This window comes from Delphinus delphis, chromosome 7 (assembly GCF_949987515.2).
Source record: "Delphinus delphis chromosome 7, mDelDel1.2, whole genome shotgun sequence".
Classification (NCBI taxonomy): domain Eukaryota; kingdom Metazoa; phylum Chordata; class Mammalia; order Artiodactyla; family Delphinidae; genus Delphinus; species Delphinus delphis.
The window spans coordinates 109,327,074-109,339,625 of record NC_082689.1 but is presented as its reverse complement, the minus strand read 5'-3'; the positions used below and the strand labels follow the sequence as shown (position 1 = coordinate 109,339,625).

Here is a 12,552-nt window from a genome sequence, read left to right as displayed (position 1 = left end):
ACTTCTGAACTACAGAACTGCGAGCTAATAAACAGGTGTTGTTTGAAGCCACTAAGTCTCTGGTCCTTTGTTATGCAGCAACAGAAAACAAACACATCATGCCTCCTCTCGCAAGTTTCCCTTCACTCCTTGGGTACCCCTGTGCCATCTTCCCCTCCACTGCTGTGGCACTTCATAAACATCCTGCTATAGGGCATGTCACTCGGTATTATAATGATTCATTTACCAGTCTGCTCTCCTCAAAAGATTCTAAGTTCCTGGGAGAGGATGGGACTACCACTTTATCATCGTAATCCCAGGCACAGAGCAGGGAGGCAAAAGCAAAAAATATTTGTGTGATGAAGGTTTCATCCAGGAAAAGAAGGCCTGAGATCACTAATTTGTAATCATATATACTAAAGTAACCCAGGATGCCAGAAATTTAACGTCTAAGCAAGAGTCTCACCAATGTAAAAAGAGACTGGAGAAAAAGAAAAAAGAGACTATTATCAATGTACACGTGGGGTGTTTCTAAGGAACCAGTGGTGGATGAAGTCTCTGGGTAGGAAAGGAAGGAGTGAGCAGAGGTGTGAAGAAAAATCCATCTCCATCTCTAGATTATTTAGTAAACAAGTATTTATTGAGCGCCTGCTATGTGGTCAGGCCAGGAATTGTTGAAAACAATATAGAAGTTTAAGATTTAAATCCTGTCCAAGCATACTGAGATCCTTTTTTTCTGTGGTCTACCAGGCTTAGATGTTAGAACCAAAAGCAATCTTAAAGACTGATTTTATGCGTATGTAAGCTTAAAATTCCTCCACTTCTTAAATTAGCGGGAGCAATCTGCTTTTCTATTTAGCTGTGTATTTTTGAAGTCCTTCAGCATTAGCCCTTCTTTGTGTTGGCTGCCTAATCCTCCGCAGAGCAGATGAACCACTGTCAGCTCAGTCTTATAGTCATTTAGGTTTCCAGGCTTTCACTGTTACAAAAACCTGCCAATGAACATCTCTGGTCCTGCTCCTTTGACAACACCGCTAATGGGTCTGTAATAAAAACTCCACGAAGGGGATCAGATATTTTATTACATAACATCCTCCTCCTCAGTCCCTGCCCCACGGATGCCAGCTCCCCTGCCCTCTAGGGCCCTGAGTTGGGGCAGTTGCTTACCTCTGGATGGGTACCCACCCCAACTCTCGGTCTGGAAAAGTCAGGAAGCGGGTGGGACCCACAACGTACCGAGAAACCAAGCAGATGCTGAGAGAGGAGAAATGGCACAGGAAGTTGTAAGGAGGTATTTGAGGAAAGAAGAGATGGGGAGGGACAGATACTTTTCGGATCAGAGTAGTGTGGGCTAAAAACAATCGGAATGTACGTTAGTCACATCACAGAGGCCTCCAACGCTAGCACGATGAATTTGTATTTTATCCCGCGGGGCGAGAAGGGGTGAAAGAAAGTGGATTCGGTGAAAGAGATTGGGTTTTAGACCCTGCCACGAGTTCTGGAGGTGGGGAGTCAACTCATCTCTCTGGGCCGAGATTTCCACATCTGTTAAACTGAAAAGGTAATACTTGCTGGGCCGACCTCGGATACATACATGTAATAACTAAACACAAAACAACTATAAAACTTAGAAGGCTGATCTCCAGGGGGGTGGTTTACGGTCAGGTGACAAGCCGACAAAAATTTCGTAAGTCCTTTAGGAAAAAATTCTGAAACCAGATCCAAAAACGAAGAGGCAGATGGCTTTTCGCCTGCAAACGACTTGCCATGGACTCGAAGTGGGTCGCAGCCTCTTCTTGCTCTGCTCCTCCCGCTCTGCCCGAAGCCACGCGGGAGACCCTTTTCGAGGTTTGCTTTGGAATCTCGGCGCCGAGGACTCCCGCAGATGCGAGGGGACCGAGATGCGTGCGCGCGTGTGTGTGCGCGCGGCTCACCCGCCGGGAACCGGTAGCTACGACCTAAGTACAAGGCGGCGCGGCAGCCGGGCCCGGGCCGGGAATCTCCGCACGGCGTAGCGGGCGTGGGCAGCGGGACGTGCGTGGACGCGTCCGGCCACTGCGCAGGCGCGGACACGCTACCCTCGGCCTGCGCGCGGCGCTCCGGGCGGGCGCGCGCCCACGGCGGGTTCCGCTCCCGACAGGCGAAGGGCTGCGCGCGCACGAGCGAGCCGGCCGTGACGTGTGCCGCGCTACGCCCGACGTCACGGGTCCGTGTGTAGTGGCGGCCGGGCTGCCCTCAGCAGCGGCTCCTGGCGAGGGCGGTGCGGCCGCTGGGTGCGGCGTTCGGGGGTCCTGCGGCCCGCGGCGGCAGCGGCAGCGACCACGACCGGGAGGCCTGGCGCTCCCAGCCGCGGAGTCGCCGCTCCCGCCCCTTCTCCGGCCTCGGCGGCGCCCGGCCGCGGCTTCCTCCTTTCCTACCCAGCTTCCCGCGGGCCTTCTGGCCGCGGCGGCGAGAAGCACCGAGGGGCTCCGAGAGGCTCCGGCCGGCCGCCACGGTCCACGCGCCCGACCCGGGCTCCATGTGAAGGAAGGACGGGCCTGGTCCCCCGACCCGCGCCCGACTCCTCGTGCGCCCCTCCGGCTCCCGGGGGCCCGCAGCCTCCCCCGACCGGGGGGCGCGGTGACAGGCCGCGCGGGGGCGGAGGGGTGGGCCTGCGGCTCCCTATGTCCCGGCGGAGCGGCCGGTACGTGTGCTCGGGCGCGCGCATGTGTGTGGGGGTGGGGTGGGGGCGGGGGTGCGGGTGCGGGCCGGACGTGGGGAGGGGGCCGCCGCCGGCCTGAGCGCTGCTCCTGGGGCGGAGGTTTCGCTAGGTGGTTGCCTCGCTCCGGGTGGGCGGACTTCTGGCCCCTTGCATCCTGTCCTGAAGTCCAGGTCTGAGCGAACTAGACTGCTGGGCGGTGGAGCTGTCAGACGCGTACTCTGCAGGGCTTTGGGAAGGAAGATTGTCCCTGGTCCTTGGCAGAAGCAGAAATGTTATATGCAGTGAGCGAGAAAGTGCTTGTCTTTGCACTGTTACCGCGTGGTTCGCTAGTGGTTAGGGTCGAGGCCCCTTTCTGTTTACGGACCGTTTAGCTAGCACTTACAGTTAATGCGCGCCCGGTATTTGTCGTGCGTTGTTTCACTTCACCTTCGAAGCCCAGTGAGGTGGGTACGTGTCTCCCCATTCTACAGTTGAAAAAAATCGAGGCTCAGATTCAGGAACTTGCCCAAGGTCGTGCAGCTTGGTAATCTGGGAAAGTCTTGATTCGAATATGATGTCTTTTTTGTAGAACCGTATTTCTGGGTCTTGCGAAAATAAATTGGTGAGCAAAATGAGAATAGCTGGAAAGTTTCTTCTTGGGAGTGAATTCTAAATACATAGGTAGAGTTCATTTGCCTGTAATGTAGGCTGTTCGATGTGTTTTGCTGCAGTCTAGACAGATGATTTTCTTGGCTCTTCTTTTAAAAAAATTACTTTTAAAAGGTGACTCTATGCACCTTTACCTTTTTTTTGCAGTGGGACTGAATGAGCAGAAATTCTTTTCTCTCTTAACAAAAAGAAGAAATAGATTTGGTAAAACTCCATGTTTCTTGAAAAGTTACAATTTTACTTGTGTAATTCTTGATGCCTACAGGGAACTCGCAGTTGGGTTATTTCCTTGAGATTTCCTTATTGCAAAATTTGTTGCTGGATTGTGTGGCAATGGCAACACGCTTAGTAATTTGTGCGTTAATTTGTGCAATATTTCTGAGTAGAGTGTCAAAATTTAATGTGTAGAATATTGTAAAAAGTTATCTTTTATTGGTGTGATTTTTTTCTTTCCTTTGTATGTAGCAACTAATGAGTGTTTATAAACTAATTGAAATTCTCATTTTAACATTGGCCTGTACTGTTTCTTTGGTTATGGTTAGGGAAAAACGAAAGTTCTTTTACATTTCTCTTTACAGAAGAAAGTGTTGATAAATCACTTTGAGTAGTTCAAGCTTCATGCATAGTTGTAAATGTTTAAGAAATCTGTTGATGCCCCAAATTGTAGTACTTTATAATTTCCTTTAGTGTATTATCAGGTTTAAGAAAATTTGTAGTTGAATGTCTTTGTAATGTCTGTAAGAGAAAAGGTCGAATTATATAGTTAAGAAGTGGATGGTTCACAGATTGATTTGTTGTTTGGTTAAAATATAAATGTATGGTGAGTCTTGTTGAATATATCGTTGTAGAATGCTTATCCAGTCATGCTCTCCATGTGTCTCTCTCTTTTTTTTTTTGCCGTACGCGGGCCTCTCACTGTTGTGGCCTCTCCCGTTGCGGAGCACAGGCTCCGGACGCACAGGCTCAGAGGCCATGGCTCACGGGCTGAGCTGCTCCGCGGCATGTGGGAGCCTCCCGGACCAGGGCACGAACCCATGTCCCCTGCATCGGCAGGCGGCCTCTCAACCACTGCGCCACCAGGGAAGCCCCATGTGTCTCTCTTGAAAGAAATAACTATTAAAGATTTATCTTAAATAATTGGATTACATTATAGATTCAATCTTTTAAGCAGTGTTTTAGTTGGAACTTTCATTCCTAGTTTACCTTATTGCTACCAAAGGGGTAAACTATATTTAATAGATGCTATATTAAAATGAAATCATGTTTGGTTCTATGCAGTGCCCACAGCTTTGGTTTCAGGTTGATTTTTTTTTTTTTCCCCTGTAGAATCGGAGCTCTTTAGGCTCCCTCCCACCACCACCCCCAAACTCAGCCCCAACTTTTTATTATAAAACAATTTCAAGTACACAGGAAGTTGGTAATATTGAACATCCGTATGATAACTCTCTAGTTTCATTTGTTGACGTCTTGCCGTATTTGTTTTGTGTATAAATATGCGTATATTATTTTTGGTCATACCATTTGAAAACTAAGCTGTAGACATTATGACACTTTACCCCTTGCATCTCCAAAGATAAGGACATTTTCTTACATAGCCAAAATACCATTATTGTTAACTTCCTTAGTTAATACTTTTTATTGATAGTTAATAGTTTCTTATTGATCATTTTTTAATGTAATCTAGTATCCATCCATGTTTAAATCTCCCCATTTGTGCTGCACGGTCTTTTACGGCTTTTTATACTCAATCCCACCAAACCAGGATCCCATCAAGTTTTATTCACTGCATTTGGTTAAGTCTCTTTGATCTCTTTGAATCTAGAACAGCCTCACCTCCCCCTTTTATTTATTTTTATTTTTTATTTATCTGTCTATCTGTCTTTTGGCTGTGCCACATGGTATGTGGGATCTTAGTTCCCTGGCCAGGGATCGAACCCGTGCCCCCTGCAGTGGAAGTGTGGAGTCTTAACCACTGGAATGCCAGGGAAGTCCCATTACCTCTCTCTTTTAAAATGATGGTTTCTTTTGTTTGTTTTGTTTTGTTTCAGAGATCAAGCCAGTTACCTTATAAAATGAGTCACATTCTGGATTTGTCTGATTTTCTTCCCTCATGTCATTTAGCATGTTCCTCTATTCCCCCTACACTAACTGTAAGCTAGGTTTAAAGGATTGATTAGTTTCAAATTAAATATTTTGGGCAAGAATAACTACTGGATGTTGCTGTGTACTTTATATTGCTTCCCATCAGGGGATGTATATTGTCAAGTCCTGTTATTTGTGATGCTGAGTTTGATCACTTGGTTATGGGGGTTAAGGTGAGGTTTATTTTCCCCATTGCAGTTGGCAAGTAGTCTGGCATGATAAATTAGCACTCTAGTGCTGGCCTGTTCTCCAGTAATCTTTTGCCTAATAGTTTTATCTATTGCTGATCCTTGTCAAGGTAACTTTTGAATTTCAGTGTTAACAATCTTTTGTTGGTCTATAGATAGTAACAACATCACAGGAATTGTAAAAATCTATGCAGCTATATTAATCAGGTTCTGATTTCTAGGATTTTAAAGATTTTTAATCATGAATTCAAGGTATCTCCTCTTATGAATAAAAGGAAACCTGGCCCGAGAAAAATGGGAAAAATTCAATGCCTGTCTTTTCCTGTACTCTTTCATCTGTCTCAAGGAGTGTGAGTGTGTGTGTGTTTTGTTTTTGGCTGTGCCACGTAGCTTGTGTGGCTTGTGAGGTCTTAGTTCCTCGACAAGGGATTGAACCCAGGCCCTTGGCAGTAAAAGTGTGGAATCCTAACCACTGGACCACCAGGGAATTCCCTCAAGGAGTGTATTTCTTTTCAGTTTTTCTTAGCCAATATTTGTTGCACAGGAATAGCCAGAAATACAATAAAGGGAGAATGACTTTACTAAAAAACGTTTTGACAAAACTGTCTATTTTCTGGTGTAATACAAAGGAGCACTGGATTGAGAATCAGAAGATCTAAACTCTAGGCCTAATTCTACCATTCTGTGAAGTGCAAGGATTATAAGTTTTTAAGTTTCACCCTGTATTCTTATGTCATAATGATTGTTAGTAAACATTTGTGAATTTCTGTTAATGAGACATGTTGGTTACATTTAGAGGCAAACCTCACTTTAATTAAGCCACATAGAAATAAATCAACTATGTGTAATATAAATTGAATTTATTTCCCAACGAATTAACTGACATTTAGTAGGTGATTGTTTTAATGAAGGGTTCATAATATAACTTACTTAAGTAACACATTTTCTCATTAACAGTATGATTTAATTCATGAAGCAAGTTTACATGAAGGTTTTCCACACATCTCTTTTATAAACAGGATGAACTGTACATATGGAAATTAAAAAACTTTTCCCTTATTCTCTAAGCGTTGTGAGAGGTATACCTCTTTATACACACACATTTATAAGAAACATGTCTGTATAATTTCATCTTTTTTTTTTTTTTTTTTTTTTGCGGTACGCGGGCCTCTCCCGTTGCGGAGCAACAGGCTCCGGATGCGCAGACTCAGCGGCCGTGGCTCACGGGCCCAGCCGCTCCGCGGCATGTGGGATCCTCCCGGATCGGGGCACGAACCCGTGTCCCCTGCATCGGCAGGCAGACTCTCAACCACTGTGCCACCAGGGAAGCCCTAATTTCATCTTTTATCTAGGATATCCCTGGGATTTATTAGGAACATTGGCTGACTTTCTCATTCTGGTTAATCACATATTTGCTTTGTAACATCTCTTGTGTTGTTGCCTTTATTGTTACTTTTGTTGCTTACTTTTTTTGTTGTGCATACTTTGTCAGGAGGATAGGGGTAGAATCTTCTTTGGAGTTCCTCTGGTAACTAGCTCATCACCTTTCTTTTAAGTGTTCAAGAGTGTTACACTTGAGATTCATAGTACCATAAATTTAAAAAGCACTGTGGTGTTTATAAACTTCAGAAGTTTTTTCTAGAGTTTTTCCCCCAGTTGTGCAGTTAGTCATTTAGTGTGGACTTTAATTATTAATGATGACCAATTAAAATAATAGTTTAAGATATGATTTTATCAGTATTCTTTTGATAATTCCCAGATTGAGTCCCCTCAGCACTACTACCTCAGGCAGAATGCTCCCTGAGCACTCTGCACCTGCCTCGACCACCCACTGACCGCATTGCACTGTGTGCATTGCACTGTGCACATCTCTGTGCCTTCCACTGGGAAGTTGGCTCTTCAAGGACAGAGGCAGTGTTTTGTTGATTTTGGTGCCCCAACACCGAGCACAATGCCTGTTGCCAAATGTTTATTAAATGAATAGGGAGTTGACAGAAGAGACCTTCTTTCGCACTGTTATAGGAGTCTTAAAAGGTCGTGCCTGTCTGAGTTGAACAGGGTGGGGAAGTTCAATAAAATACTTCCATATGCCCAGGAGAAAATTAAGTATTTGTGAACAGCTCTAACACAGAGGCAAGGCTGTGGAAAAGTGTTGTTTTTTTAAAAAAATATTTATTTATTTATTTGGTTGCACCAGGTCTTAGTTGTGGCAGGCGGGATCCTTAGTTGCGGCACGTGGGCTCCTTAGTTGTGGTATGTGAACTCTTAGTTGTGGCATGCATGTGGGATCTAGTTCCTTGACCAGGGATTGAACCCAGGCCCCCTGCATTGGGAGCACAGGGTCTTGCGCCACCGGGGAAGTCCCTTGAAAAGTTTTTGGAAATTATTAGCAGGAGCTAGTGGGAGAATATGAGATAATATTTATTATTTTTGTAAGTCTTTGAGAACAGATCTGCAGTCTAAGGTGAAGCCAGTTTTTAATTGTTTCTGTGCTATTGTTAAATAATAGTTAAATACTTCCAACTCGTATTTTAGATTTGTGACTTGAAGGTGCTTCATTATCATTATTTGATAAGTTTGTGATTACTCTTAAGTTTGACTGACTTGGCTACATTTTAATTGTATTTGTGGAGTTTTAAATTAACCCAAAATATTTTGTTCTTTTGTTTTAATATGAAAGAAATGAGACCAATGTCCTCTGCCTAAATTTAAGGAGAATTAATATGATTTATATGATGACTTTAATGTATTTTTAAATCAGTTTAGGCATTTTAAAGTAGCCTGTTGACTGCTTTGTAAAATTAGTAATATTTTATTGTACAGTATGAGATAGTGTCAAACTATATTTACAAACTTTCTGATTTGCTTAGACATTAAAAGGAAATGAAAGAAGTAGAAGGTAGCTCAGCCTAGTGTTGATGAAGATTTACTTTGAGAGATGGTGCAACATTAACCATCCGACCTGTGAGCAGTACCTGGCTGCATTCTATTGACTTCACCCCCAAACCACCATGTACCTGCATATATAAATCTTGCCCCATGATATAAGAAAGGATAGATGAGTTATGTGTTCTTAGATCATGTAATATATACTAATCAGCATCTCAAAGTTATGTCCCATCGTCATGGACTGTTGCATACTGCCTTAGGGTTAGAAGGTTTACTCAGGGATGTATCTTGCCTAGTGTTCCTGAAGTGAGTACCACAAACTACAAACTGTATTTCATGCTGTTTGTTGAACACTGATGGTAGGTAGGAAGCCTGAGGTCAGTCTTAAATCTGCCATTAATTAGAAATAGACTGTGATAAAGTGACTTCAACATTTCTTTTTTTTAAAAAAACTTTTATTTTTAATTTTTGTTTAATTTTGGTTGCATTGGGTCTTCGTTGCTGCGTGCGGGCTTTCTCTAGTCTGGCGAGCAGGGGCTACTCTTCATTGCGGTGCGCAGGCTTCTCATTGCGGTGGCTTCTCGTTGCGGAGCACGGGCTCTAGGCACGTTGACTTCAGTAGTTGTGGTGCATAGGCTCAGTAGTTGTGGCTCACAGGCTCTAGAGCGCAGGCTCAGTAGTTGCGGCACATGGGCATAGTTGCTCCGAGGCATGTGGGATCTTCCGGCCAGGGCTCAAACCCCTGTCCCCTGCATTGGCAGGTGGATTCTTAACCACTGCGCCACCAGGGAAGCCCACTTCAACATTTCTGAATTTGAAAAAGTTACCCTAGTTGATTTCTTAAGGACCTGTCTAGTCTCTGATTCTGTGAGATCCACAACATAATAGAAAATAGTAAAGAGTCAAAAGAGATTTAAGTTTTCTTGGTTAGGAGGTTGTTAAGATGACAACAGTCCAGGGAATGTTAGTTATAGGGCAGCATTTGGAAGATAAATAGCTCTCTTTAAATGTGATTAATTTGTCAGAATGAGATTTTTCCCTTAAAGGTAGTTTATTGCCAAGTACCTTGTGTTGAACTATGATAACCTATAGTAGGCTCTCAGTAAATTCTTGTTGAAAGAGTGACTGAATAACTTCAGGACTGATGCAGTAGACATCAGAATCACTCATAGATCAGTTCAGTGATAAAATCCAGGATAGTAAGCATTGAACCCTAGAAAATAACAGAGAAGAACTACGTTATTCTCATGAATGGGGAGCCAAGACTAGTGAAATACATTTTTTGGAAATACTTTAGCCAAAAGAGAGGGAAGATCTTTCTGGAAAAGGAGGAAAAAAGTATTGGAAAACTTGTACGTGCAGTCTTTCATGCCCACTAGAAATTTTAAAATAATTTATGCATGTACTTGGATAAGCCCAAAACGATTACATAAAAGAATGAAGCTTTCTACTTCCCAATGGAAAAAAACATTTGGGACAAATTATACATCAGCAAATTTTTTTTTTCTCAGAATCTTTCTGTATCCTTATTCTTTCTTTCTCCATCCTCACATCTCTAACCAAAGCACAAAAGTACCTTAAGAGTGCTTAGCTTATTTTGTCCTTAGTTAATAAATTGGTATTGGCTTTTGTTAATCTGATACCCACTCTAGTGTTTTCTCTCATGTAAATCTTGCTCTCTTGCAAATGGGAGGATCAAGTAAGGGAGATACGGCTTCTTTAGAATGATGGATACTTCAGCCTGTTTTCAAAGATGGGCAGCTCAGAACCTATAAAAGAAGGCTTGATTGGAGATTATGAAAGGACTGAGTGGCCTAGATTTGGTTATGCAGGAAGATCTCAAAAGGGAAAGTTGCAGAGATCTTGGTCAGTAGATGGGGGGAGGCTTGAGTAGTTGCATGAGTTAGGATTCAGTCACAGAAGAAGAACTGCTATGGTATTATGGAATTAAGGGATTTATGAAAGGAGGAAGACCTTACGGAGTTGTGGGAGAAACTTGGAAACCACAGTCTGTAAGGGGAAATCGGCAGATCAGAGAAGTCACTAATCAGCCTTCCTGAAGCGGTGGTGCAGTGGCCAAGTCAGAGTTTGCAGGTGAATCTGAGAAGCTAGGTATGCCCAGATGCTGGAGTGGGACTGCACAGTAGAGCTGGTGGAAAGTATGGAAAGCTGTTGCCTCTGCATAGCTACCTCTTCTGTGGTCTTTTGTCAGGCTTCTGGTGGTGGGGCTGAGGTTGCTGTTTGGTCAGCAGGGTTGGCAATCAGGAAGAAGAGCCGCATGCAGTACAGGGGAGAGCAGAGACACGGTGCAATCTTCTGGCAACTGTGCATCTAACCATAATCTTCAGAGAGTAATTTCCATCTTTGGCCAGCTCTAACCTGGAACCATGTGGGAAGAGGATTCTGGGAAATGTAGTTTGAACTTAAAAGTTGACATGGTACAAACTGTCACTGCAGGTGAGAGTGGCGGGTGGGAAACCACAGTAGGGGACATGGTAGTTGCGGGAGTCCACAGTGATATTTCATAGATCTAGGTTCATGCTCCTGTGAGAGAGCAAGTTCTTTAAAATCTCCAGGCCTTTTTCTTCCTCTGTGAAATGGGGACATAATACCTACTTTACAGGATTATTGTGAGGATTAAATGAAATGTTTGTAAAGCATTTAGCAGTGTCAGCACAATGTAAAATATTGTAAATAGTAGCTTTTGTTAGTAGTAGTAGTTGTGGTAGTAATGAGAAGGGATTGAGAAATAGGAAGGGTGTATTTCAAAAGGGAGGGGAGAAGTAGAGCAGAGTGGAGATAAGAATGGAGATAAGAATGAGTAGAGATAAGAATGAATGGAGATAAGAATGAGTGGAGATAAGAATGAAGTAGAGGGGCATCCCTGGTGGCGCAGTGGTTGGGAGTCCTCCTGCCGATGCAGGGGATGCGGGTTCGTGCCCCGGTCCAGGAGGATCCCACATGCCGCGGAGCGGCTGGGCCCGTGAGCCATGGCCACTGAGCCTGCGCGTCCGGAGCCTGTGCTCCGCAGCGGGAGGGGCCACAACAGTGAGAGGCCCGCGTACCGCAAAAAAAAAAAAAAAAAAAAAAAAAAAAAGGAATGAAGTAGAATACATGGTTCCTGTACTTGAGAATGTTACAGTCAAGCTGCAGAGAACCCATGTAAACATAAAGCATGGTTGGGAAGCTGTTAAGTAAGGTGATATCCTTTAAGAAAAATGACTGCTGTGATAAGTGGAGAGACAGCAAGTGCTGTCATTCCAGGGCAGTTTAGGTTAAGCGGTAATGTATGTGAAATTCCTAGTACACTGGCAGTCCACAGAGGTTAATTATTTTCCACTTCTTATTTATAGAAGGAAAGATGCCCAGATGAGGTGGGTAGGGGAGGCTTAAGCTGGGTCCTTGTTTAGACAAGTAGAAAAAGGGAGGAAGCATTTCAGACAGCAGAAATAGGAGGAGACATGGACAAGGTATGTAGCACTTCATTAACACAGTTTGGGACCTGTTCACTCCACTCTTTGCTTTTGGTAATCTGTTTGTAGTTTCTAAAGATTGTCCGTGTTTGCTCCTGCTTGGGCCAATTGCCCACCTCTGGACCATCAGTTATGGTGTGGGACCACACTGAGCTAATTTGGTGACACTTAGTAATCAGGTGGGTGGTTGGAGGTGGTGGTGGTAGAAGGCACAAGCTTCCAGAAGAAGGCTACTATGGATGAGTCCCTCCTTTCGTTATAGTCATTTGGTATAATAATTCTACCTTGTTACTTTTCAGTTCCTTGAATTAAGCATTTTATTCTTTTAATACAATTAATATTTGTGTAAGTTAACGACGTTTACCAATTATTTCCAGCTTTTGTTCTCCTGGAATCACTTTCCTTCTTCATGAAGTATATCCTTTAGGAGTTCCTCAACTAAGAAGGGTCTGTTGGTGATAAATTACGATTTCTGTTTGTTGGAAATTTTTAGCTCTTATTCTTGAATGACATTTGAGTTGTGAGTGAAAGT

General features: G+C 43.8%; 1 protein-coding gene across 1 annotated transcript in view; it reads left to right on the top strand.

Annotated features, from left to right (window-relative positions):
* The first annotated feature begins 2,186 nt into the window (after positions 1 to 2,186).
* Positions 2,187 to 12,552, top strand: part of MAP3K2 (mitogen-activated protein kinase kinase kinase 2) — a 97,855-nt gene continuing 87,489 nt past the window's right edge. The window contains exon 1 of the mRNA XM_060016971.2: positions 2,187 to 2,662. The gene's annotated coding sequence lies outside the window, so the exon portion shown is untranslated. The remainder of the gene's footprint in view (positions 2,663 to 12,552) is intronic.